The 25432-nt window shown below is 36.3% G+C and overlaps 1 long non-coding RNA gene across 1 annotated transcript in view; it reads right to left on the reverse strand.

Annotated features, from left to right (window-relative positions):
• Positions 1-22771, reverse strand: part of LOC140531737 (uncharacterized) — a 47444-nt gene extending 24673 nt beyond the window's left edge. Inside the window, exons 1-2 of the long non-coding RNA XR_011976417.1 lie at positions 22569-22771; positions 21200-21244 (exon numbers count right to left, since the gene is read on the reverse strand). This is a non-coding gene — a long non-coding RNA (uncharacterized lncRNA). The remainder of the gene's footprint in view (positions 1-21199; positions 21245-22568) is intronic.
• Between the last annotated feature and the right edge of the window lie 2661 nt (positions 22772-25432).

Below are 25432 nucleotides of genomic sequence, written 5' to 3' on the forward strand. Positions count from 1 at the left end.
AGTATTGTGAGAATCAGGCTTAGTAAATGAAAAATTTAAACCCAATTCAAATTTCTCTGGTATGAAAGGAAAAGAGCCCCAAACTAAACAGTTAGGCATATGAAAAGTGTCAGGCATCAAAGAATGGAAATACCAAATCTCTGCTTGTGAATTTTCCTTAAATGCATTCTTCTATAATAGCCCATACTGCCATGAGTGGGACTAGCAGAAGTGATCTGAGTGACAAATAGAGTAACCAATTATGACTGTAGATGAGAGGTTCTTAACCTGTGGTTTTCTGCACACCTTCATTCTGATTAGTCCCCTGAAAGTCTAGGTTAAATATTTGAATAAAATGAGATATTCATCGGTCTGTTCACAGTTGACAAAGAAGAAATATTGATCTAGGATAAGCAATGGGGCTACCTGAGAGATCCAGTCAGTTATATGACATAGCAGGACATAGTGCCGGGCCTATACTTAATACCTGGGCAAGTCACTTAACCTCTATTTGCCAAAGTTTCCTCAACTGTAAAATGGGGATAATAACTACTTTTTCCCCAGAACTGTTGTGAGGATCACATGATATAATATGTATAAAACACTTAGCAGAGTATCTGGCACATAGTAAGTACTATACAAATGTTGTTTATTTATTTATTATCTGAAGTTTCAGGTACAATAATTTCTCCTTTTTTCTGTTCATATATGTGAACAGAAAAAAAGGAATATGGATCTCTCTGCCTCTCTCTCTCTCTCTCTCTCTCTCTCTCTCTCTCTCTCTATCTGTCTGTCTGTCTCTCCATATGTATATATATATATATATATATACAGACACATATAAATACACATATGTGTATGTGCGTGCAGACATATATTTGTGCCCTTTTAATTTGATGTGTGTCTAAGTTCAGAATAAAAATGAAATAATTTGAGTCAGTTATTACATGAAACTGGAAACTTAACTTCCAAGGTATTTTGTTCACTTTTTGTATGCTTTCTTTTGTTTCTGCAGCAATTATAATAACCTCTTTACCAGCAATCTCTGGAAGCAGTTGGATGTGCAGTCAGGGCCCAGGTTAGGCCTACTTCCTATTAGAGTTCCTACCTACTTGGGGGAAGATTACTCAAAGTGGAAATACGACTGTTCTGCTTTCATAGGTGTTATTTACTTGATTAATTTTGAACAATTTGATTAAAGTTTTATACCATGTTTATGTAAGTGATTAAGTGCTACACACCCAGTGATGTAATAAGAAATGGAGCAATAGGATGGAAAAGAGAGTCAATATCTGATTGGTCAATCTGCACACAAAACTTAAACCAATAAAAAAAGGGCAATAATACACACAAAGGGGAGAGGGACATAAAGGAACTGTGAGACTTGGCCATTTTAGAGCACCATTTCCTCCTGATGCTGAACAGTTCTTTCAAAAGGGGACAATGAGTCCTTATTTGACAGCACTTGGTTCTGACTATTGAATAGTTCTGTCAGGCAAAGGATACTGTGTCCCTTAGAGGCTATTATCTTCTGAATTACCTTCTTAAACCAACTTGTTTTGTAAAATCTGAGGCCCCTGGTTCTTACCAACCTTTTTTTCTGAAATCTTTGCAATCTATCTCCCTGAATTGATAGTATACATCAGACTATGTCCAGATTTTCTCTCCTCATAGTTCAATAATCCCTTCCTTCCAACGATCCTATCAGTTATTCAACAACCTATTACTCCTTATTTCCTCAGTGAAGACTTTACTGATAAATTTGGCTCCCACAGAAATTCCCATTCTCTGAATTTGTACTGCAAGCAAATTCAGTAATCTGTCCTTAGTTCTAAATTAAAGTTTCACATATTTTATTTCTGTCTCTTCAGCAAGATTAAAAGATTCTTTAGGAAAAGTCCTGTTACTTGCACCTTTCTACTATTGCTAAGAGTAACAAATTAGAACTCCATTCCCAGAATAACTCAAGAAACTCAATAAACAATTCTTAAATACATAAAATAGTATGACTTACAATTATAAATAAGGTTGACTGATATCATTATATAGCACAAACAACTACTAAATAGGTGGGAGATCTTTTTTTCTCCTCTTTTTATAATATGTGTGTGAATTTCTCTGTTTATTTGAAGTTTTGTTTTGTTTTACTTCTTAAAGCCCCTGAATAACTTGATTGAAAGCAAATATTCTCTGTCAGTGTTTTCATCTTGAAATTGACATCAGTTATTCTGCTTGATGTTATTACATATGTTTGGTGCCTTTGATGAACAGAGATTTTAAATGGTAATGGTGGATATAAATGTTCATTTCTTTTGGTATTTGCAAATTAATTCCAGGTTAATAGTAATTGATGCTTCTAATTGGGATGAGAGGAGGAAGAAGGGATGAATTGGGCAGGAGGGTGGATTGGATTACATCCCATTTCTAAAATAAGACACAAGAAGGGAAAAGAGGCACTACTCTTATAAACAAAATAAAACAAGGATCAAAGAAAATAGTCAGGGGTAGAGGCAAGATGGCAGAATAGAAAGACACACATACTCTGCCTCTTCCCCCACAGCCCATAAAATACATGTAAAGAAAGACTCTCAACAAATTCTAGAGCAGCAGAAGCCACAGAGAGATGGAGTCGAGGAGATTTCCAGCCCAGGGTGACCTGGAAGGCCAATGGGAAAGGTCTGTCCCACTGACACAGAGTGGAGGGCAGCTCAACCTTGGTTGCACAGTGTAAGGAGGAACAGAACTGGAGCAGGCCTTCAGGGTGGAATTCCCAGCAGCATCTGAAGTTCACAGATCCATCAACCCAAAGGCGACAAATGCACTTCAAAGGTCAGTAAGAGGGCTTTTTCACATCTGTGACAAGGGAGCAGGGCCCTACAATAGCCCCAGCCCTAGGCAGCGGTCGCAGTGGTGGCAGCAGCGGGTTACTACAGCAGCAATGGAGGTGGCTGCAGAAGACAGCAGCCAGCTTCCATTACTGAAGCCCTCAGCTTAAAGTCCCTGGGAAAACTGAACAGCTGATCTGAACCTCAGCCCTGAGTGGCAGCTCTGCCCCTGCCTAAGGCCTTTGGGGGAATTTAGCAGTTGATATTAATCTCAGCCAGGTGCCAGGTCAGGGAGTAAAGTCCTCTCCCTTGATTGTGCCACTGTGGAGGAACTGAGATCTTTCAGGTCCCCCAGAGTATACCCTACTCTTGACAAAGGACTCAAAAGTCAAGTAACTGGTTGAGAAAATTCCCAAAAAGGGGGAAAAAACAAGACTATAGAAGGTCACTTTCTTGGTGAACATGTATTATCTCCCATCCTTTCAGATGAGGAAGAACAATGTTTACCATCAGGGGAAGGCATACAAGTCAAGGCTTCTGCATCCAAAACCTCCAAAATATATATGCAATGGTCCTAGGCCATGGAAGAGTTGAAAAAGGATTTTGAAAATCAATTAAGAGAGGTGGAGGAAAAATAGGGAAGAGAAATGAGAGCAATGCAAGAATATCATGAAAAGCAAGTCAACATCTTGCTAAAGGAGATCCAGTCATTTAACCCCAATTGCCTCAACCTGGGTCATCTCCAGTCATCCTGAGGAAGATGTGTCACTGGATTCATGATGGCTCTGGAGGAGAAGTGAGACTGCCAATGTGTACAGCCCTCCCTTACTCAAAACAAAGTCAAGCGCAAGTCATGTCATTATTTCTCAGATGGTATGATCTTCTTAGGCAATGAAGGATGAACACACCAAAGGAGATAAAAAAAATGCTGAAAAAAGTAACATTTTTAAAAATAGGCCAATTCAATTGGCAAAAGAGGTCCAAAAAACCAATAAGGGGAAGAATGCTTTAAAAAGAAGAATTGGTCTAATGGAAAAGGAGGATCAAAAGCTCACTGAAGAAAATAGTTCCTTAAAAATTAGAATGGAACAGATGGAAGCTAATGACTTTATGAGAAACCAAGAAATTAAAAAACAAAGCCAAAATAATGATAACATGGAAGAAAATGTGAAATATCTCTCTGGAAAAATAACTGACCTAGAAAATAGATCCAGGAGAGATAATTTAAAAATTATGGGACTACCTGAAAGCCATGATCAACAAAAGAGACTACACATCATCTTTCATGAAATTATCAAGGAAAACTCCGCTGATATTCTAGAACCAGAGGGTGAAATAAATATTGAATCCACAAATTACCTCCTGAAAGAGATCCAAAAAGATAAACTCCTAGGAATATTGTAGTCAAATTTCAGAGTTCCCTGGTTAAGGAGAAAATATTACAAGTAGCTAGAAAGAAGTGATTTGAGTATTGTGGAAATACCATCAGGATAACACAAGATCTGGCAGCTTGTGCCATCCCTACAGTAAGGGATCAAAGGGCTTGGAATATGATATTCTAGAAGTCAAAGGAACTATGATTAAAACCAAGAATCACCTACCCAGCAAATATGAGTATAATACTTCAGGGGAAAAGATTGGTCATTCAATGAACTAGAGGACTTTCAAGCATTCTTGATGAAAAGACTAGAGTTGAAAAGAAAATTTGACTTTCAAACACAAGAATCAAGAGAAGTGAGAAAAGGTAAATAGGAAAGGTAAATCACAAGGGACTCATTAAAGTTGAACTGCATGGAAAGATAATATTTGTAACTCTTAAAACTTTTCTCAGTATCTAGGTAGTTGGAGGGATTACACACACACACTATAGATAGATAGATAGATAGATAGATAGATAGATAGATAGATAGATAGATAGATAGATAGATAGATAGATGGATGGATGGATGGATGGATGGATGGATGGATGGATGGATGGATGGATAGATAGATAGATAGATAGATAGATAGATAGATAGATAGATAGATAGATAGATAGATAGATAGATAGATAGATAGATGATAGATAGATAGATAGACAGACAGATAGATAGACAGAGAAAGAGAGACAGAGACAAAGACAGACAGAGACAGAGAGACATAGAGAGCACAAGGTGACTTGTATAGGAAGGGATCATATCTAAATAAATAAAATTAAGGGGTGAGAGAGGAATATATTGGGAGGAGAAAGGGAGAAATGGAATGGGGTAAATCATCTCTCTTAGAAGAGGCAAGAGAAAGCTTTGCCAATGGAGGGGAAAAAGGGGGAGGTGAGAGGGAAAAAGTGATGCTTACTGTCATCACATTTGGCTCAAAGAAGGAATAACATGCACACTCAATTTGGTATGAAAATCTATCTTACACTACAGGAAAGTAGGGAAGAAGGGGATAAACAGGGTGGGGGGCATTATGGAAGGGAGGAAAAATGGGAGGAGGGAACATTTTTAGAAGTAAACATTATTGGGGAGAGACAGGGTCAAAAGAGAGAATAGAAGAAATGGTGGGCAGGATAGGATGGAGGGAAATATAGTTAGTCTTTCACAACATGATTATTACAGAAATCATTTGCAAAACTACATATAGGTAGCCTGTATTGAATTGCTTGCCTTCTCAGTAGGGATGGTTGTGGAGGGAGGAAGGAAGAGAAGTTGGAACTCAAAGTTTGAAGAACAATGTTGAGAAATGTTTTTGAGTACAACTGGGAAATATAAAATACAGATAATGGGGTAGAGAAATTTATGTTGCCCCACAGGACAAGAGAGAAGATGGGGATAAGAGAAGGGGTGTTAGAAGGGAGGGCACATTGGTGGATGGGGCAATCAGATTGCACAGGGTTTGGGGCAGGAAGGGGAGAGATAGGGAGAAAATTTAGAACTCAAAATTTTGTGGAAATGAATGCTGAAAACTTAAAATAAGTAAATGAATGAATAAACAAACAAACAAACAAACAAATAAATAAATAAATTTTTTAAAGAAGAAAATAGTCAACAAATATTTTAAATTACCATCTTACATACCAGGTACTAAATTTAGTGCTAAAGATAGATAAGTAGGAAATCGTCTTTGTAGGAGGATGGTCTGGCTTTAGCCTTATTTTTCCTCTCTAAACATTCTCCATTCTAGTCAAATTGGACTACCAGTTTTTCATCATTCTGTCCACATCCTCTTTGCATTTGCAAAAATCTAAAGTATGTCTTCTTTCTTCTGTGACACAGTTAGATCATACAACAGATAGAATGCAAGGCATGGAATAAAGAAGATCTGAGTTCAAAGTCAACCTCAGATTCTTAATGGCAATGTGACTCTGTGCAAGTCAATTAACTTTTCTCACCATCAGTCTGTTCTATTGTAAAGTATGAACTGTAACAGCAGCTACCTCATAGGATCAATGTGAGGATCAAAGGGGATATTTAAGTGCTTAACACAATGTTTAGCACATAGCAGGCACTACATTTATGTACATTTATTCCCTTTCCCTTTCCCATATATTCCTCCAATAATCATTGTTTTCCTTAAAGTCCTAGCTTCACTTTTTCCTCTTCATTAAAACCTTACTTGAAACTGCACTCCATTCTCCACATTTCCTAGGATTCTTACCACAAACTATTCTGTATCATACCTATTTGTCACCATGTTTTACCATTCCAGAGGTATTATCATTGAAGGCAGAGAAGATTGTTCTTTTCTTACTATCTCCAAGTACCACAGTGCTGCCTACTTCATATCAGATACTTAGCAAATCTTTGTTGACTAGAATATTAGCTCAGAGACATAATGAGACTTTGATATCATCTAACCATCTATATCTCTGCTATTTTGCCTTATGGGGCAGCTAGGTGGTGCAGTGGATAGAGCACCAGTGCAGGAGTCAGGAGAACCTGAGTTCAAATCTCACCACAGACACTTGACACTCACTAGCTGTGTGACCGTGGACAAGTCACTTAACCCCAATTGCCTCAACCTGGGTCATCTCCAATAATCCTGATAAATATCTGTTCACTGGATTCAGATGTCTCTGGAGGAGAAATGTGGCTGGTGACCTGCACAGCCCTCCCTCACTCAAAACAAAGTCAAGTGTAAGCCATGTCATTATTTCTCTGATGGCATGGTCTTCTTCGGCAATGAAGGAGGAACACACATTTTACCTTATGACCTTATCCTTTGCCTTAAGTCCCTTTATATATCTATATTTATGCCTATGTCCATAACCATGTCCATATCCATGTCCAACATCCATGTCCATGTAAAATGTCCATGATTATCTCTAAGTATATGTCTCTGTCCATATCCATATCTTATCTATATCCATATCTATGCTTATAGTTATGTCTATCCAAGTCAGCAGCAAACAGTTCACACTCAGAGAAGAGCTCTAATTTCTTGACATTAATTCTTCTGGTAGTCATTTTGCCTTGGAGTTAGTGCTTTTGATGAATGAGAATATTTAGCTTGGAAAGGATAAGTCTATGATCAGTCCAGCACTCTGCACCACACATTGTCTTTGTCACTCTCACAGTTGGCAACAGTGGAGCAGAAAAGGAGAGGGCAGCTCTCAGAGATTTGATATACAGCACTGCATTTGCTCATCTGGGTCAGAACACTCACAAACACCAAGACTGGTTTGATGAAATGATGGGGAAATTCAGAAGTTGCTAAATGAAAGATGAGAGCTCCATGGGATTTACCAGCAGGAGAGTTCATCCACCTCTAAGAAAGCAGCATTTAATTCCATCAAAAGCAAAGTACAAGCAAAACTTAGAGAGTTGCAGGATTCCTGGCTCAGCAAGAAGGCAAATGAAATTCAGTTTTATGCTGATAGCAACAATCCAGAGCACTTTTATGATTCCCTGAAAACTATTTATGGACCAAAAACCTATGGTGCATCACAACTACTCAGTGCTGATGGAGTCACATTGATTAGTGAGAAGGACATGATCCTCAAGAGATGGTCTCAACACTTCCATAGTGTTCTCAACAGACTATCATCAATCAATGCTGAGGCCACCGACCATTTACCTTAGGTTGAAGTCAATCCCTCCTTAGCTGAACTTCCAACTGAAGAGGAAGTTTTGAGGGCCACCAGGCTCCTTTCATGTGGCAAAGTACCTGGTGTTGATTCTATTCCAGATGAGATTTACAAGGTAGGGGGACCATTGCTCATACAAAAGCTAACTGAAATTCTCCAGGTTATATGGCAAGGGGAGGTTATCCCCCAGGAGTTCAAGGATGCCTCCATTGCCCATCTCTATTAGGATAAGGGAACAGATTGTACTGCAACAATCACAGAGGGATCTCTCTGTCTTAGTCACTGCTGGTAAAATTCTTGCTAGAATCCTTCTTAATAGGCTGATCCTTCACCTGGAAGATGGTCATGTACCTGAGAGCCAGTGTGGCTTCAGAAAGGGCCAAGGAACAGTCGATATGGTGTTTGTTGCTCAACAACTCCAGGAGAAATGCCAGGAGCAGAACAGAGGTCTGTACACAACGCTTATAGATCTGACCAAGGCCTTTGACACTGTTAATCATGAGGGCTTATGGAAAATTATGTCAACATTTGGTTGCCCAGAGAAGTTCATCAATATAGTATGTCAATTTCATGATGGCATGTTTGCCCAGGTTCTGGATAATGGACAAAGCTATCATGCTCAGCATGGAATGCCCACATAAGAAAAGGTGCTGTGCTCTTCGAGCAAAGCAGACTGAGACAGCACAAAGTAAATTCAGGATGCGCAAATCTGGTATATTCACTCCAAATATTCACACGGACTATCTGTGCCCAACCTGTGGTAGAGCATTCCAAGCTCATATTGATCTGATCAGCCACAGTTGGACACACTGAAATTGCACTTTACAATGGTGATTTCATTTTGGTCCTCTTTTAAGACGAAGGACAACAACCAACCAACCAACTATAGTTATGTCTATATTTTTATCTACATGTCTAAATCTCTATCATATCTATATAGATATGGATATTTATATAGATAGATCTATGTATTTATATCCTTATATAGTTTCCATGTAGATTTAAGGACCATTTATAAATTAATAGAGCTAATGTAAAATGTGTGTGTATATATATATATATATATGTGTGTGTACTTATATACGTATGTATATACACATATACTTACATGTTGATAATGTATAATGTATATATAAATGCATATATATCTAGATAGATAGATAGATAGATAGATAGATAGATAGATAGATAGATAGATAGATATACAGAGACATATAGTTTTTGAGTCTCTCTCACAGTGTCCAACTCTTCATGACCCCATTTGGGATTCTCTTGGCAAAGATACTAGAGGGTTTTGCCATTTCTTTCTCCAGCTCATTTTACAGATGAGGAACTAAGGCAAACAGAGTTAAGTAACTTGTCCAGGGTCACACAACTGTTAAGTGTCAGCAACAAGATTTGAACTCATGAAGATGAATCTTCCTGACTCTGCACCTGGCACTTTATTCACTGTTCCACTTAACCCATACACAGACACACACACAGGAACACACACACACACACACACACATGCATGTATATTCTAAATATATAATATATAGACATATAGTCTAAATATAGATTTATCTTTCTATCTAGCCAACTATACATACATGAATATACATGGGGATGGTAAGGGAAACAATATCATCCTTGTCTCTAATGGCCCCATATAAATTATTAGAAGGACAAAACATAATCATAACTAAGTATGATGCACAGTAATTTGAGGAGAGAGACCTAGGAAATGGGGTATGTGTGTGTGGTGGGGTGGAGTTAAAGTAATGTTTCAACAAGAAGATGATAGTGAAGTTAATAAAGAAAACACTAAATATTAGAGATAGAGAAAAGAGAAAACCTTTTAGCCCTGCTAATGAATATATGTGTATGTGAACACAAACAAATGATGGCTAGTTTTGGTCGAAATGTCCTTACTGTTAACATAAATACTTTTGATTATGCATTAACTATTCTCTTTATTGTCAGTGCTCATGTGTTACTGTGTGACATTATAATGTGATTGTGCAGTAAAATTGAAATAATTATCTGCAATTAAATTTATACTAATTACTGATGTTTACTAGATTATTAATGAGCCATGTTAAAAAATGTAATCTTTTATGTAATCTATGTAATTTTCTGGTACTATAATTGGTTCTTGGAAAAATGTGCACAAAGAGCAACCTGAGATTTTTTGGAGGGATGAGGGGAGGCAAGAATGGAACATAAGTAATTAGTCTTCTCAAATCAATCCCATACTTAGAATTTCCGTAGAAAAGAAGACTGCAATGTTGAGACTTAAGAACAGTTTCTTTACCAAGGATTCTGTCAACTATTTTTCCATTTCTAGAAATGCTGTCTCATCCAGGGGAATATGACTAGGACTTAAAATGAATTTCTTATCATAGTCCTAGTGATAGTAGAACTAAGAGATCTTAGCCTGACCATAAGAAATCTGTGAGAAGACTAACACAGGGAAAGAGAGCTTCATAGGCATTGACTGAAATCAATACCTGAAATGGCTTTGTAGCTATGGATTAGGAAAATTGACTTAAGAAAAAGAGGTGCAGCTCTCCCCACAATTATTATATATCAGCTGAAGGCCATTACTGAGGTTCAGCAAGAAGCTGAACACTAGAAGATACAACTATAATCCTTTCCTGTGGAAATTAGGCCATTCCTCCCTCTCCCTAGGATTAGTGATCATTGAAAGAGCGAGATAACCAAGTCATATCCCTTCTCTTTGGGAGAGAAGTTGATTAGTTACAACATCCCTAGTAAATAACGCACCAAATATTAGGTGACCTTCAAGATAAGATCACTAGAAAATATTAGGAGCTCTGCAGCATCAGAAACATGAATTAGCCTTCCTCGTGTTTTCTAGCACATGGGTTACTCATGTATGTATGCTTTATGTAGGATATGTAAATAGACCTACTCTTCCTACTGAGGGGAAATGTGTTTTTCAGGAAGTGAGTTCTAGGTTCATGTGAAAAAAAATTGTGTTGTTGCATTTTTTTTTTTTTTTACCATCTGATTATATTAAATGTCTTTGTGCTGAACTGTGAATCTTTTGACTGGTGAGGAAATGCAGCTCATCCATGATCATTTTATTTATATGCAATCTTGGGGAATGGGGTACAGTAAGATTATATCAGTGAGGACTGTGTAGAAGATGTACCTGAACAGTAGAAAATAGCATGAATGTTCATTTCCTATAACTCAAGGGTTCAGGAAACAGAAGTACTCTCTAACAGAACCCTTTTTATTGTAGCCAACCATGACTTGTGTCCATCATTGATCCTTACTGTACATAACTCATGGAGCTATGACTAAAATTGTATTTACCTTTAATTTTTTATTCCTAAACATATATTCTCTCTGACATAAACCATCACTTCTAACTCCTTCTATTATTGTTACTTTGAATCTTGTTCTTTCCTTTGTTCCATCTCTGGGAAGGAATCCAAAAGTCTTTTCCACTTTTAAAATCCATTGTCCTTTCATTGTACTCAGAAAATAGAAATCTGAAACTCACAGTCATAGGAATCACTACGTTTCTGGCAGCTAGATTCTAAGCTCCCTTCTCATTCAGGGTGTGACTTCTATGGAATTTCAAGGTGTTCTAAAGTATTTCTCTAAAAGCCAGATGGATTGCATCCAAGTTACTTTTCCATTATCATTCCTTTTTGTTCTTTCCTTATAGCCTATATAAGAATGTAAAAGTATAAAAATAAGAATTTCAGGAGTATCATGTTGTAGGGAAAACAGCACTAAACTTGGATTCTAAAGATCTGGCTATGACCTTGGGCAAGTCACTTTATCTCCTTGAGAAATAATGCCCTGCTATGTAAGGTAAAAGGAATAAAAGTACGAAGGTAAAGATGATGAATCATACCTCCCTTCTCAAATTAGAGAGGGAAGAAACTCATAAGTAAGAGTCATAAATGCATTATAATCTATAGCTACTGTATCAGATGTTTTGAACATTTTTTTTCTTTCTCAGGAGGCATATCTGAGGAAGAAGGAATGGGAGGGGAACTGGAGAGATTCCGTATACAACTATTCAAAAGGAAGGAGTGGACAAAAAGCTGATAAAGTGGGAGCTCTGGGGTCTGAGAGCATGAGAACTGAGGAGAAGGCTCATTGCCCAACTGGAAGGGGAAAAGGAAAAAGGAAAAAGAGACATGGGCACAGGAAGATGAGGGAAGGGATCCCCATGATTCCTGCCTTGCTGCATCCTCCAGTGTCCAGTGGGTCTTCATGGTAAACAAGTTAGGGTGGTAGGGGGAAGCCTCAGGGCTTAGAATAAGGGATTAAGCCTATAGCATGATTTAAGAGTTATTGGGTGTGGTAAGAACCAGGTCATCTTCCACAATGAATCAAAAAGCAGTTAATAAGCACCTGCTACATGATAGGTATCATACTAGGTCTAGGGATACAAACAATCCCTTCTCTCAAGGATTTTCCTTTTTATTGGGGAGACAAGAAAAGGAAAAAAAAGTGTGTGTATATTAGATATGTATATATGGATATTTGCATGCATGTATATGCATATATATACATGTGTATATGTGCATACACAATATAACATATGCACATGTTTAGGCAATACACACACACACACACACATATATATATATATATATATATATATATATATATATATATATATATATATATATATATATATATATATATATATATGCATGCACACACGTGTGTGTGTGTATGTGTCTATGTAATGGATAAATCTAAGGTAGTTAGGAAAGACAGAGACCAGCAATTAGAGGAAGGAAATCAGGAAAGTTTTCATGTACAGGAAAATTTTGAGTTGTTTCTTAAAGGAATAGTATAATTCTTGTGGGAGAGGTAAGGAGAAATCTCTACAGTTACAGGAAGTGGCTCAATACAAAGACAGGAAAATGAGGACTAGAGAGATCAGGTGAGCTGGATTTCAGAGTGTGGGAAGAGAAGTAATATATAAAAAGGTACCTATAAAATTTAATTCTAATTCTAGAGTAAACAGGTAAGACAAAGTTTACATATTTGGCCCACTGCAATTCACAAGGGAAGAACATGACTCAATGAAATCTTGATGCAGCATCAGGTGAGTCCACATGGCCTATATGTTTAAAATTAAGTTATTTGCCTAAACATCATTTGTTGATGTAGTCTCACCTATCTAGTTTAAGTCTCTGCTTAGTTAGGTCTTTAACCAGGCAAAGTTTTCTAGTTCATAGGCTATTTATATGTTTTCTCCATTCATGTCCTTAGATGTATCACAAAGTTTAGCTGAAATATAACACCTACACTTTTGGAATTTATAGTCTACTAGGGAGATAAATCAAGGAAACAAACATTAATTAAGTTCTTACTATATGCTAGTGATTGCGTTCAGCTCTAGAAAAGAGACAAATTCAATATAAATTATATCCATGCTTTCACCTGAGCTCTGCAAACCCTGCCCTCTTACTGCTTGAATTACTAATTCAATAAATGTTGACTGAAAAAAAGAGAGCAAGTAGACACTGATTTATTTTCATTCCAAGTCTCTACCTCCATTTTTATTTTCTTTTTGAAAGAATACACAGTCTCTGAGGATTTGAGGCCATGAAATATGATAGAGAATGATAAGATTTGTGAGCTCTTGGAGAAATCTGAGTTCCCTTTAACCCTGAAAGAGACATCCTGTTGACTTTGAATAGCATCTGGAGCAGAAGGCTAAAATTAAGGTAAGGCTTTTGGGAATAGTTATGCTGCCTGTGGTAGTGGGCAATTCTTGTATTGATGGTACTCTTAAACTCTAAGACTAAGTTTTCTGTTACCACTGGAGCAAAAGCAGAGCACACACTAGAACTCTCCAGATTCACCCTATCCAGACACTCTGATGGCAGAGGATGGGACATGAGAAGCAAATCTGGAGCGGCAGAGAATATCAAGATTTGAAAATTTTATCTTGACTTTCTTCCCCTTTTATTTTCTTGTTATCTGTTTCTGGTATTGGAGATTCAAGCATTCATTTCTCTCATTTTATTTACCTTTTTTTATAGAAGGAGTTTGAGGAGGTAGTTGGAGAACAAATCCCTATATAATTTTCCTTTCATTTTTATAATGTCTAATAAAACACACACACACAGTATACTAAATGCCTGTGTTTTGTGAATGTAGGGGTCATTGACTAAAAATGAAGTTTCCCACTGTATTTGGAAGAGAAGGTCAAAAGATTTCCTATTTTAAATATTTTGGGGTATTTCCACTTCTGAGAGCCAAGATGGTAGAGTGATTGGTAATTGGGATCTCCCTCTCACTGTTGACCTTGAAGAGCCCAGAGAATATCTCCCTGGGAAAAATCCTGGAACAGTGGGAGCAGCAGAAGGGGTCTCTTAACCTGTGAGGCTAGGAAAATTGCCAAGAAGGGTCTCTCTTGAGTGAAGGGGACCAATGCAGGACTGCAACTGTCCCAGACAGCCCTACCTCAGCAAACCAGGAGAAGATCCTGAGCCCCAAGGGGTTGAACAACAGTTAACACCAGGATCCCAAGAGTGGGGAATCTGGAAGACACTAGCACAGATGGGATCATCAAACACTGAGCTTGCCTATGCTGTAGCTCAGCAGAGGAGACCTCCTGTGGCCAGACAATCCTTCCCCCACACTTAATGCAGTGAGCTCCAGGGTAACTCTCAGGGAAATCCAAAAAGTCTTCACCTAGCCTCTGCTTTCAAACACCAGCCAGCTCAGCACCAGGTAAGCTGCAGTATTTTAGCTACTAGCTGAAAGAATCTGAGGTCATAACACACAAAGCCTCAAGTTTTAGGCACAAGAACAGTGAGACAGAGCCACTGGGCCCCAGATGAATATATTTACTTTAAAAGCCAGGAAAAGGGTGATCATCATTAGTAAGAAGCAAAGGAGAAAAGAAAAGACTATAGAATTTTTCTATAGGGACAAAGACCAAAACAGGAATACCAAAGAGACCAGAATTGAAACTATGTGACAATTTGAAACTTCAGAAGGAAATATGAACTGGTCTGAAGCACAAAGAGCATTCTTGAAAGAGCTCAGGATGGATCTGAAAAGTCAAATTAGAGAAATAGAAGAAAAACTGACCAATGATTTTAAAAATATGAATAAAGAAATCACAGAAGAATTTAAAAGAAAAATTGGAAAAATGTAAAAGGAAGTACAAAACCTAACTGGAGAAAATAACTCCTTAAAAGGAACAATTGGACAGATGGAAAAGGAGATGCAAAAGTTAACTGAAGAAAACAATTTGATAAAAATTAGAATCAGGAAAGTAGAAGCTAATGAATTTATGAGTATCAAGTGTCAGTCAAACAGAATCTAACGAATGAAAAGATAGAAGAAAATGTAAAATATCTAATTGGAAAAACAACTGACCTGGAAAATAGATCAAGGAGAAAAAAAAAAAACATAAAGACTATTGGTCTACCAGAAAGTCATGATGAAAAAAGAGCCTGGACAATATCATCTAAGAAATCATCAAGGAAAACTCCCTGGAAGTTCTAGATTCAGAGGACAAAATTGTCATTGAAAAAATCCACTGTTCATCTCCTGAAAGGGATCCCAAACTAAAAACACCAAGAAATATCATTGCCAAATTCCAGAACGATCAAGTGAAGGAGAAAATATAACAGGCAGCCAGAAACAATTCAACTATTGAGGAGTGCAGTCAGGATCACACACGACTTTTCAGGTTCTACATTAAAAGATAGAAAGAATTGGAATATGATATTCTGTAAGGCAAAGGAGCTGGAACTAACACCAAGGATCAATTACCCAGCAAAGTTGAATATAATACTTCAGGCAAGGAAATGGACATTCAGTGAAACAAGGGTTTTCCAGACTTTCCTGAAGAAAAGACCAGAGCTCAATAGAAAATGCAATCTTCAAACACAGGTCTCAAGAAAGGCATAAAAAAGTAAATGGAGGGAAAAAAAAAAACTTGTTGTTCAATACGGGCAAACTGTTTACATCCCTATAAGGGAAGATGATACTTGTTAATCTTGAGAATTTTATATTTATTATGATATATAAAAGGGATACACATATAGGGAAAATGATGTCATGATAAAAATGTGATTTAAAAGGGAGAAGGGATTATAATGGGAGTTGTGAAAAGGGGGAGCCAGAAAAAATTAAATTACATGAGCAGAAGAGGCAAAAAAATATAATACAATAGAGGGAAAGAGGGGAGGGAGATGGCATTGTTTGAGAGTTACTCTCATCTGATTGGGTTCAAAGAGGGAACAACAAACTAAATTATGGAGAGAAATACAACTACCTCTATAGGCAGTAGGAAGGGAAGGGGGAAAGAAAAGGGAGGGGAGGCTAAAAGGGAGGAAAGAAGTAGGAAGGGAAAAGGGGATTAAAAGAGGGCATGGCTGAAAGAAGAGAGGGAAGACTGAGGGAGACAGTGGCCAAAAATTAAAACTATTGTGGAGAGAAAGGAAGAAGGGAGAAGTAAAAGCATAAAAGGGGGAAAGGGGATGGAGGGAAAGACACAGACAGTAAAAATAACTGTAAATGTGAATGGGATGAACTCTCCCATAAAATGGAAACAGATAGCGGAATGCATTAAAAGCACAATCCAACAATATTTTCTTTGCAAGAAACACATTTGAAATGGGGAGATACACACAGGGTAAAGGTAAAAGATTGGAGCAGAATATATTGTCTTTCAGGTGATATAAAAAAGCAGGGGCAGCAATCCTAATCTCAGACAAAGCAAAAGCAGAAATAGATCTAATCAAATGAGAAAAGAAAGGAAATTATATCTTGCTAAAAGGCACCATAGACAACGAAGCAATTTCATTACTAAACCTATATGCTTCAAGTTGTATACCATCCAAAATGTTACAGGAGAAGTTAAGGGAGTTACAGGAAGAAATAGACAGCAAAACTATACTAGTAGGGAACCTCAAAATCCCCCTCTCTGAACTTGATAAATCTAACCAGAAAATAAACAAGAAAGAAGTTAAGGAGGTGAATAAAACTCTGGATAAGGTAGATATGATAGATCTCTGGAGAAAATTGAAAGGGGATAGAAAGGAATATACTTTTTTTCTCAGTGGTGTATGGCACATATACAAAAACTGACCATGTACTAGGCCATAAAAACCTTACAATCCAGTGCAGAAAGGCAGAGATTGTCAATGCATCATTCTCAGACCTTAATGCAATAAAAACTATATGTAATAAAAGGCCATGGAAAGATAGACCAAAAATTAATTGGAAACTAAATAGTCTAAACCTAAAGAAGGAATGGGTTAAACAACGTATTGTAGAAACAGTCAACAACTTCATTCAAGAGAATGGCAATAATGAAATACCCTACCAAATCTTATGGGATACTGCAAAAGCAGTTCTTAGGGAAAGTTTTATAACTTTGAATGCCTACATGAATAAAATAGAGAAAGAGGAGATCAATGAACTGAGCATGCAGCTGATAAAGCTAGGAAAAGAACAAATTGAAAATCCCCAAGTAAATACCAAATTAGAAATACTGAAAGCCAAAGGACAGATTGATAAAATTGAAATTAAGAAAAATATTGAAGTAATAAATAAAACTGTGAGTTGGTTTTATGAAAAAACTAAAAAAATGATAAACTCTAGGTCAATATGATTAAAAAAAAGAAAGAAGAAAATCAAGTTACCAACATCAAAAATGAAAAGGGTGAACCAACTAACCTCCAATAAGAAGGAAATTAAAACAATAATTAGAAATTGTTTTGCCCAACTGTATGCTCATAAATCCTACAAACTAAATGAAGATGATTATTTTAAAAATATATATAAATTATCCAGATTAACAGAAGAGGAAGTTGAATACTTAAGTAACACCATCACAGGAAAAAAATTGAACAAGCCATCAATGAATTCCCTAGAAAAAGAGTCTCCAAGGCCAGATGGATTTAAAAGCAAATTCTATCAAAGATTTAAAGAAGGGTTAATTCCAATAGTAAATAGACTATTTCAGAAAATTGCTGAAGAAGGAGTCCAACCAAATTCTTTTTATGATATAAATATGGTTCTGATACCTAAACCAGGAAGCACAAAAACAGAGAAAGAAAATTAGAAACCAGTTTCTCCAATGAATATAGATGTAAAAATTTTCAATAAGATTTTATTAGAAAAATTTTTTTGGAAAAAAGAATACAGCAACCTGTCATGATAATAATACCTTATGATCATGGAGGATTTATACCAAGAATGCAGGGCTGGTTCAATATTAGGGAAACTATTAGCATTACTGATCATATCAACAACAAAACTAACAGAAACTACATGATTATCTCAATAGATGCAGAAAAAGCTATTGACAAAACACAACACCTATTCCTGTTGAAAACACTGGAAAACATAGAAATATATGGAACTTTCCTTAAAATAATAAGTAGTAACTACCTAAAACCATCAACAAGCATTACATGCAATGGGGGTAAGGTAGATGCATTTCCAATAAGATCAAGGGTGAAACAAGAATGTCCTTTATCACCAACATTATTCAATATGGTTTTAGAAATGCTAGCTGTAGCAATAAGAGAAGGAAATGAAATTTAAGGAATTAGAATAGGTAAAGAAGAAACTAAGTGATCACTCTTTGTAGATAGTATGATGAGATATTTAGAGAATCTCAGAGAACAAAGTAAAAAACTATTTGAAATAATAAACAACTTTGGCAAATTTGCAAGTTACAAAATAAACCCACATAAATCATCTGCATTTTATTTTATTACTAACAAAGCCCAAGAGCAAGAGATAGAAAGAGAAATTCCATTTAAAGCTAGGGTAGACATTATAAAATATCTGGGAGTCTACCTGCCAAAACAAACCCACAGAATATATGAACACAGTTACAAAACACTTTTCACACAAATAAGGTCAGATTGAAATAAATGGAAAAACATCAGTTGCTAACATAATAAAAATGACAATTTTACCTAAATTAATTTACTTATTCAGTGCCATACCAATCAAACTACCAGATAATTATTTCTAGAGTTAGATCAAGTAATATCAAAATTCATCTGCAAGAACAAAAGGTCCAGAATATCAAGGGAACTAACAAAAATAAATGCTAGTGAAGGTAGCCTAGCCCTACCACATATCAAACTGTATTATAAAGCAGCAATTATCAAAACCACTTGGTATTGGCTAAGGAACAGAGGAGTAGGCTAGTGGAAAATGTTAGGTACTCAAGACATAGTTGTCAATTAATATAGCAATGTACTGTTTGATAAACACAAGGACCTCAGCTTCTAGGATAAGATCACATTGTTTGACAAAAATTACTGGGAAACTTGGATAACAATGTGACAGAAACAAGGCATAGACCAAAGCCTGACAATGTACACAATAATAAAGTCCAAATGTATACATGATCTAGGTATAAAGGTTGATACTATAAACTAATTAGGGGAGCAAGGAATAATGCATTGGTCAAATTTATGGTGAATGGAGAAATTTGTGACAAAAGATAGAGAACCGTATGAAGTGCAAAATGGATAATTTTGATTACATTAAATTGAAATGATTTTGCACAAGCAAACTCAATGCAAACAATATTATAAGGGAAACAGAAAACTGGGAAAGAATTTTTGCAACTAGTCTCTGCGATAAAGGCCTCATCTCTAAAATGTATAGAGAACTCAGTCAAATGTACAAGAATACAAGTCATTCCCCAATTGATAAATGATCAAAGGATATGAACAGGGAGTTCTCAGAGAAAGAAATTAAAGTTATCTATAATTATATGAAAGAAATGCTCTAAATCACTATTGATTAGAGAGATGCAAATCAAAACACCTCTGATGTACCACAGCACAGATATCAGATTGGCTAACATGACAAAACAGGAAGATGATAAATGTTGGAGATGTGAGAGAGTTGGAACACTAATTCATTGTTGGTGGAGCTGTGAGATGATTCAATCACTCTGGAGAACAATTTGGAACTATGCCAAAGGGCTACAAAATTGTTCATACCCTTTACCCAGCCATATCATTTCTGAGACTGTATCCCAAAGAGATTACAGAAATGGGAAAGGGTCACACAGGTACAAAAATATTTATAGCAGCTCTCTTTGTGTGGCCAAAAACTGGAAATCAAGAGGATACTCATCAATTTTTGGAATGGCTGAACAAGTTGTGGTATATGAATATAATGGAATACTGTTGTGCTATGAGAAACAATGAACAGGAAGACTTCAGAGAAGCCTGGAAAGACTCATATGAACTGATGCTGAGTGAAAGAAGCAGAACCAGGAGAACTTTTTTACCCAGCAGCAACCACAATGTGGGAGGAATTTTTCTGGTAGACTCAGTACTTCATTGCCATGCAAGAACTTAAAAAATTTCCAATGGACTATTTAGGCAAAATCCCTTCTACATCCAGAGAAAAACTATGGAACTGGATCACAGATAGAAACAGACCATTTTCTTTTGTATAATGTTTTGTTTTGTTTTATTGTTTCTCCCATTCATTTTAATTCTTCTATGCAACATGCATTTAATAAGAATGTATGTGTAGAACCTATATAAGATAGTGTGCCATCTCAGGGAGGGAGTGGGAAGAGAGGGGGAGTAACAGGGAAGGAGGGGAAAAATCTAAGATATATGGAAGTGACTGTCAAATACTGAAAACAAATAAAATAATTAATTTTAAAAATATGTTCTGGTCAACATAACACATGGTCACTTTGTTTAAATTCTTTAAATTATACAATCCCTTAGAGTTACAGCTACATGGGATACTTCCTTTAATATGTATGCTATAGATTCAGAAAGGAGCACTTAGTTGATGGTTGAACAGCTCAGATAATATATTCCCTCACTGTATTTTCCAAAGTATTACCTAATGAATTAGGGATATATTCCTAGGCAAATAACAAAATAATAATTAAAGGGGTAATTTCCAAGTATTTTTCAAATTAAATGCGAGTAATGATGAGACATTTTATTAAATGACAATGAAATCCAGATATAACATTCTATAACATTTTCTCTTTAACATTCTCTTAATCTATCAAGCTAGCTTTGTCAAAAATAGAGACGAGATTAGTTATACATAAACTATGCTTCACAAAATCTATTTTAGATCATAAAGATCATCATTGCCCTTTAAAAATATTTGGAAACCATTCCACTAACTACGTCTTATGGTATTTTACTAAAAATTAATCTCAAGATAATTATCAAGTAGTTTGAAGAAAGTACTTTGTTTTTTTAAAGTGCAACAAAAATAATTCAACCATGAGAGTTAAAGATAATGGTTTTTAGGACAAGTGATAAATTTGAGGTGTAAATAGAGATCTGACAAGCCTACTTACAAGTACAATCTGTTTGATTGCCTGGTCTGTTTCACTGTGCTCATCCTTAAAGTGAAAAAAAAATTGTGAGAAAATATGCATCCAAAACATATCTATTGGAAAGACACGACTTAAAATTTTAATGAGAGAAAAGTGTATAGCAATGGCAACCCTCACCCACCCAAGGCTTTTCAGCTATGACAATACTTAATATACTTGTACAGAGTACTGCTCTGTTGCTACAAGGATATAAGGTAGTTACTTCTTGGCATCCATGGAAAAAATTTCTGCCATCATTGTATTAAAGAAACATAATTCATCTTGTCAGAGAGAAAAAGACAGTGTTATCAGTCTAAGGTAACATTGTCTGTACCAAGTAGAACTTGTGAGCTATAATCAATTTTAAAAACATTTATTCAGAGTATGCAAAAAACCAAAATGATTAATAGGTGTTCCTTAGAAATAAATGTCTCCTGATTCTCCCAAAGAAGTGCCTTTTGTTATTGAAACTGAGATCATAGATTTTCTTTGCCCTGTAATCAGGCATGAAAATGTTTCCAGAAAAGCAAAAGAAAGCAATATTGATTCCCCTCCCCTCATTTTCTCTTCCTACCCTAACCACCCCAGCATAATTATTACCTGGCATTTGAAATGTTGTGATATTAGTATTTATTTTTCATTTTATTACATTGATGACAGAGACTATCTGCTCTTTCTGTGTCTCTGTCTTTGTCTTGGTCTCTTTCTCTCTCTGTCTCTCTCTGTCTCTGTCTGTCTCTTTCTCTGTCTCTGTCTGTCTCTGTCTCTCTCTCTATGTCTCTCAACTCCATGTTTTGTATGTCTATACTTTTCCATATTCTGAGAGAAAGAGATAAGCCTCCTCTCCTCTGAAAATGATCCCTCCGTCTGAGCTCTGAATCCCACCCCCTCTGTCCTTCAAATAGAACTTGTTCCCTCACTCATCTTCTCTATTAGGCAATTACCTCAACATTTGGTAGTTACTGGTTCAGCACAAGGCACTGCACTAAATTCAAGTACGCACAAATAAAATGAGACATATTCAGTCTCAGAACTTACAATCTGTCTTGAAAATGTCTTTTTTTTATTCCACTGTCCCTTTCATCTATTGTCCCATTGATGTCACAATCATATGGTTCTTAAAAGTGAACCACAGTCACTCCTCCCTTTCTTCATCTCCTATTGCTTGTGTGAAGATCTACTTTTGTCTCACTGGAACTGCAGCCTGTGTTTACATCAATAACCTCCTTCAAGTAAAACCAAATCATTTTTTGTAGTACTTGAACAAACTAGTTTTTGGTAGCATGTGATGCTGATCATGCCATTTGAAACTCTTATATCCTTTGTTTTCTGCATCATTTATCCTACTTACCAATCCTTCCTCCCTTCCCTCTGATTGCTCCCATTTTTGGCTTATACTTCCCCACTTCTGTGGTAGTAAATTTGAACCTCAAAAGATTTGGCCACTGTTATTTTCTTCTCCATTCTCCACATACACACACACACACACACACACACACACTAAAATAATGCATCCATTTACATAGCTTCATTTATGCATTCTGTGGCAAGAACATCATCATCATCATCACCACCATCATCATCATCATCATCATCATCATCATCATCATCATCATCATCATCATCATCATCTATGACATCAACAATAGCAATAACCACAAAAGCATTTTAAGTTCTAGTCTATACTTTTGCTATATGCATCTCAGAGTGAATATCCCACAATTTTTCCTTACTAAAAATTCCTAAAGTAAAACCCCCAGCAATCCTCTTGTTATGGTAGGAATTGTATCTGTAATAAAAAGGTCCAGAATTAGTTGAGGAAGGCAACTAATGCTAAAGATCACCCCAGAAAGTGCCTTTTTAAAATGTTATCAATTTTTAGGGTAAGAGAAAGATCAAAGAAGAAATACAATCACTGTCTAGTGTTAAGATGACAACTTACAATGGATGGAAGGATGATATACTCAGATTTTATTTTGCTTGTTTTTTTCTCTATCAAGAAGAAATGTTGGACAATAAAGGATAAAGCAGAAATGGAAACTAAGCAGCTGCCATGTAAAGGATATAAGGAGAAATTACAAGAGTATCTATTTGCTCTTATCAAATTTAAGTACAGCATCCAGATGAATTACAATGGAAAGTATTGAAATAAGTGGCAGATGAAATGGAGGAGCTCTTGCCAAAAATCTCTAAAGGATCCTAGAGAACAAGGGAAATATCAGAGGACTGAAGTACAGCAAGCATTGTCCCAATTTTCACAAAAAAAGTATACCTTATGAATCAATTGGTGTGATTTCACTTCTTCATGAAATTCTAGAACATATTGTTAGATAGTTTCTGCTCATCTAGAGAAGGAAGTAGTGATCCATTGTTAAGATTTCTTTGTTTCATGGTATAATGATGATTTAAATGAGAAGATCTTTCCCATTCATTAATAGGCCCATGTGATCTGCCTGGGTCACATAGAAGCCTGAGACATATGGGTCAAGTCATATGAAACAGGAAGGAGTGGAGCAGGAAGGGTGGAACAAGGAGAGGCAGAGCTGGAGCAGAGCTGAGAGGCAATTGATCAGAGAGCAGCCAGAACTGAAGGTTACAGGAAAGCAGGTAGCTGGCTGTAAGTGAGAGAAGAACGTTTTGTTGAAGGGAGCCTGTTTGTAATTTCTTTAAGGGAGCTGGTTTCTGGGAAGACTAAAAGAGGTAAGGCATAGGGCTGGTATTACCCTCTGCATTGTTACTGTGTATAGATTTCTTTGTTGGTATGATGAATTTGGCTTTCTAGTGCTGGGATTTGGCTTATGCAAAAGCAAGCACCTCCACATACACAGGGGGCCTGCTATCTCAAGTTCATTGATGTGCTTTTCTAAAAGGAAATGAAACTTTTGAGGGGTCAACAATCACTTTAATCAAGCACATGTATCATTCACTTAATTCAGGGGGAAATGTCAGCACCCTGAACTTCAGAGAAAATACAGAGAAATCAAAATCAACAGACAGGGCTTCCAGCTGTCTGACCAATCAACAGATAGATCCAACTGTCTGACCATACATATAATTACCAGGAAGAGAAGTACCAACATCTGGATTTTTGAAGCCAGGGCTGCTGGGCAGAGATTTGTCTAGCCAACCAACACTTCCAATGAGTAAGCCCCAAAGTAAAACCTCACCTTAGCGTATGTATACACTTTTCAAAGCCAAAGAGCATCACACACCTTGAGAACCAGTGCCTCCATTAGAAAATTAACAAAACATACTTGAGGCATATTAATGAGTGGGGAAGGTCTTTGACTTTTCCCAGCCACCAACACCATTAACCTGAAATTATCATTACAACTTACTGGTATCTGAATAAATGCTTTGATTCTGTCTTCCATGTGAACAGTCTGTTGTATTTCAGGATTCAGAATTGCACCAGTATGTTCATGGTTGCCTTAGACGCTATGAGTATTGTGTTGGTACTACACAGGGGTTGCCATAATTAAAAAGTTTTCACTTAATATTCAGCCTAACAGTGATGAAAGTCTCCGTATATACAAAATCCAGCTTATAGAAAGTAAACATATTCTTTTGCTGGGGCCAAATTTGAAACTTTTCTTGCATAGTAGAACCTGACAAAACTAAGTCTTGCATCTTTTAGGAATGCAGACTCACTTGTATACTGTAATGGGGTATCATATGAGGAATATATGTGTATGTATGCACATATACATATTTATACACACATATACATGTATGTATGCATATGTGTGTACATGTATAAATATGTGTGTGTATACATATATGTGTGTATGTATGCAAGCATGTGCATATACTTCTTTACCTGTCCATCTCCTTTTGTTTTTCCTCTGACAGAAAGCAATAATTATTTCTTACCTTCTGACAGTCTGAATGCTAAACTCAGCCTATTATATCACCATAAACATAATAAAAAATGAAAAGTTAAATTCTCAATAGACTATATCCAGTTTAAAAAAAACTGTTCTTACATAAATAAATGCATGCCAACACATATAGGTATAAACACATATATTTTAACGTAAATATTATATATACATATGTAACACTATCTACCCTGGCTCCACTTTCTGAAGGCAATTACACTTGCACACTGTTAATTTAATAAAATTTATTACAGATTATATATTGAATAATATATTTGGGATTAATGGGGGCTTTCCATCTCAAATCACATCTCTGTTGCTTCTTCCTCTCCTT

This window comes from Notamacropus eugenii, chromosome 3 (assembly GCF_028372415.1).
Source record: "Notamacropus eugenii isolate mMacEug1 chromosome 3, mMacEug1.pri_v2, whole genome shotgun sequence".
Taxonomy (NCBI): Eukaryota; Metazoa; Chordata; class Mammalia; order Diprotodontia; family Macropodidae; genus Notamacropus; species Notamacropus eugenii.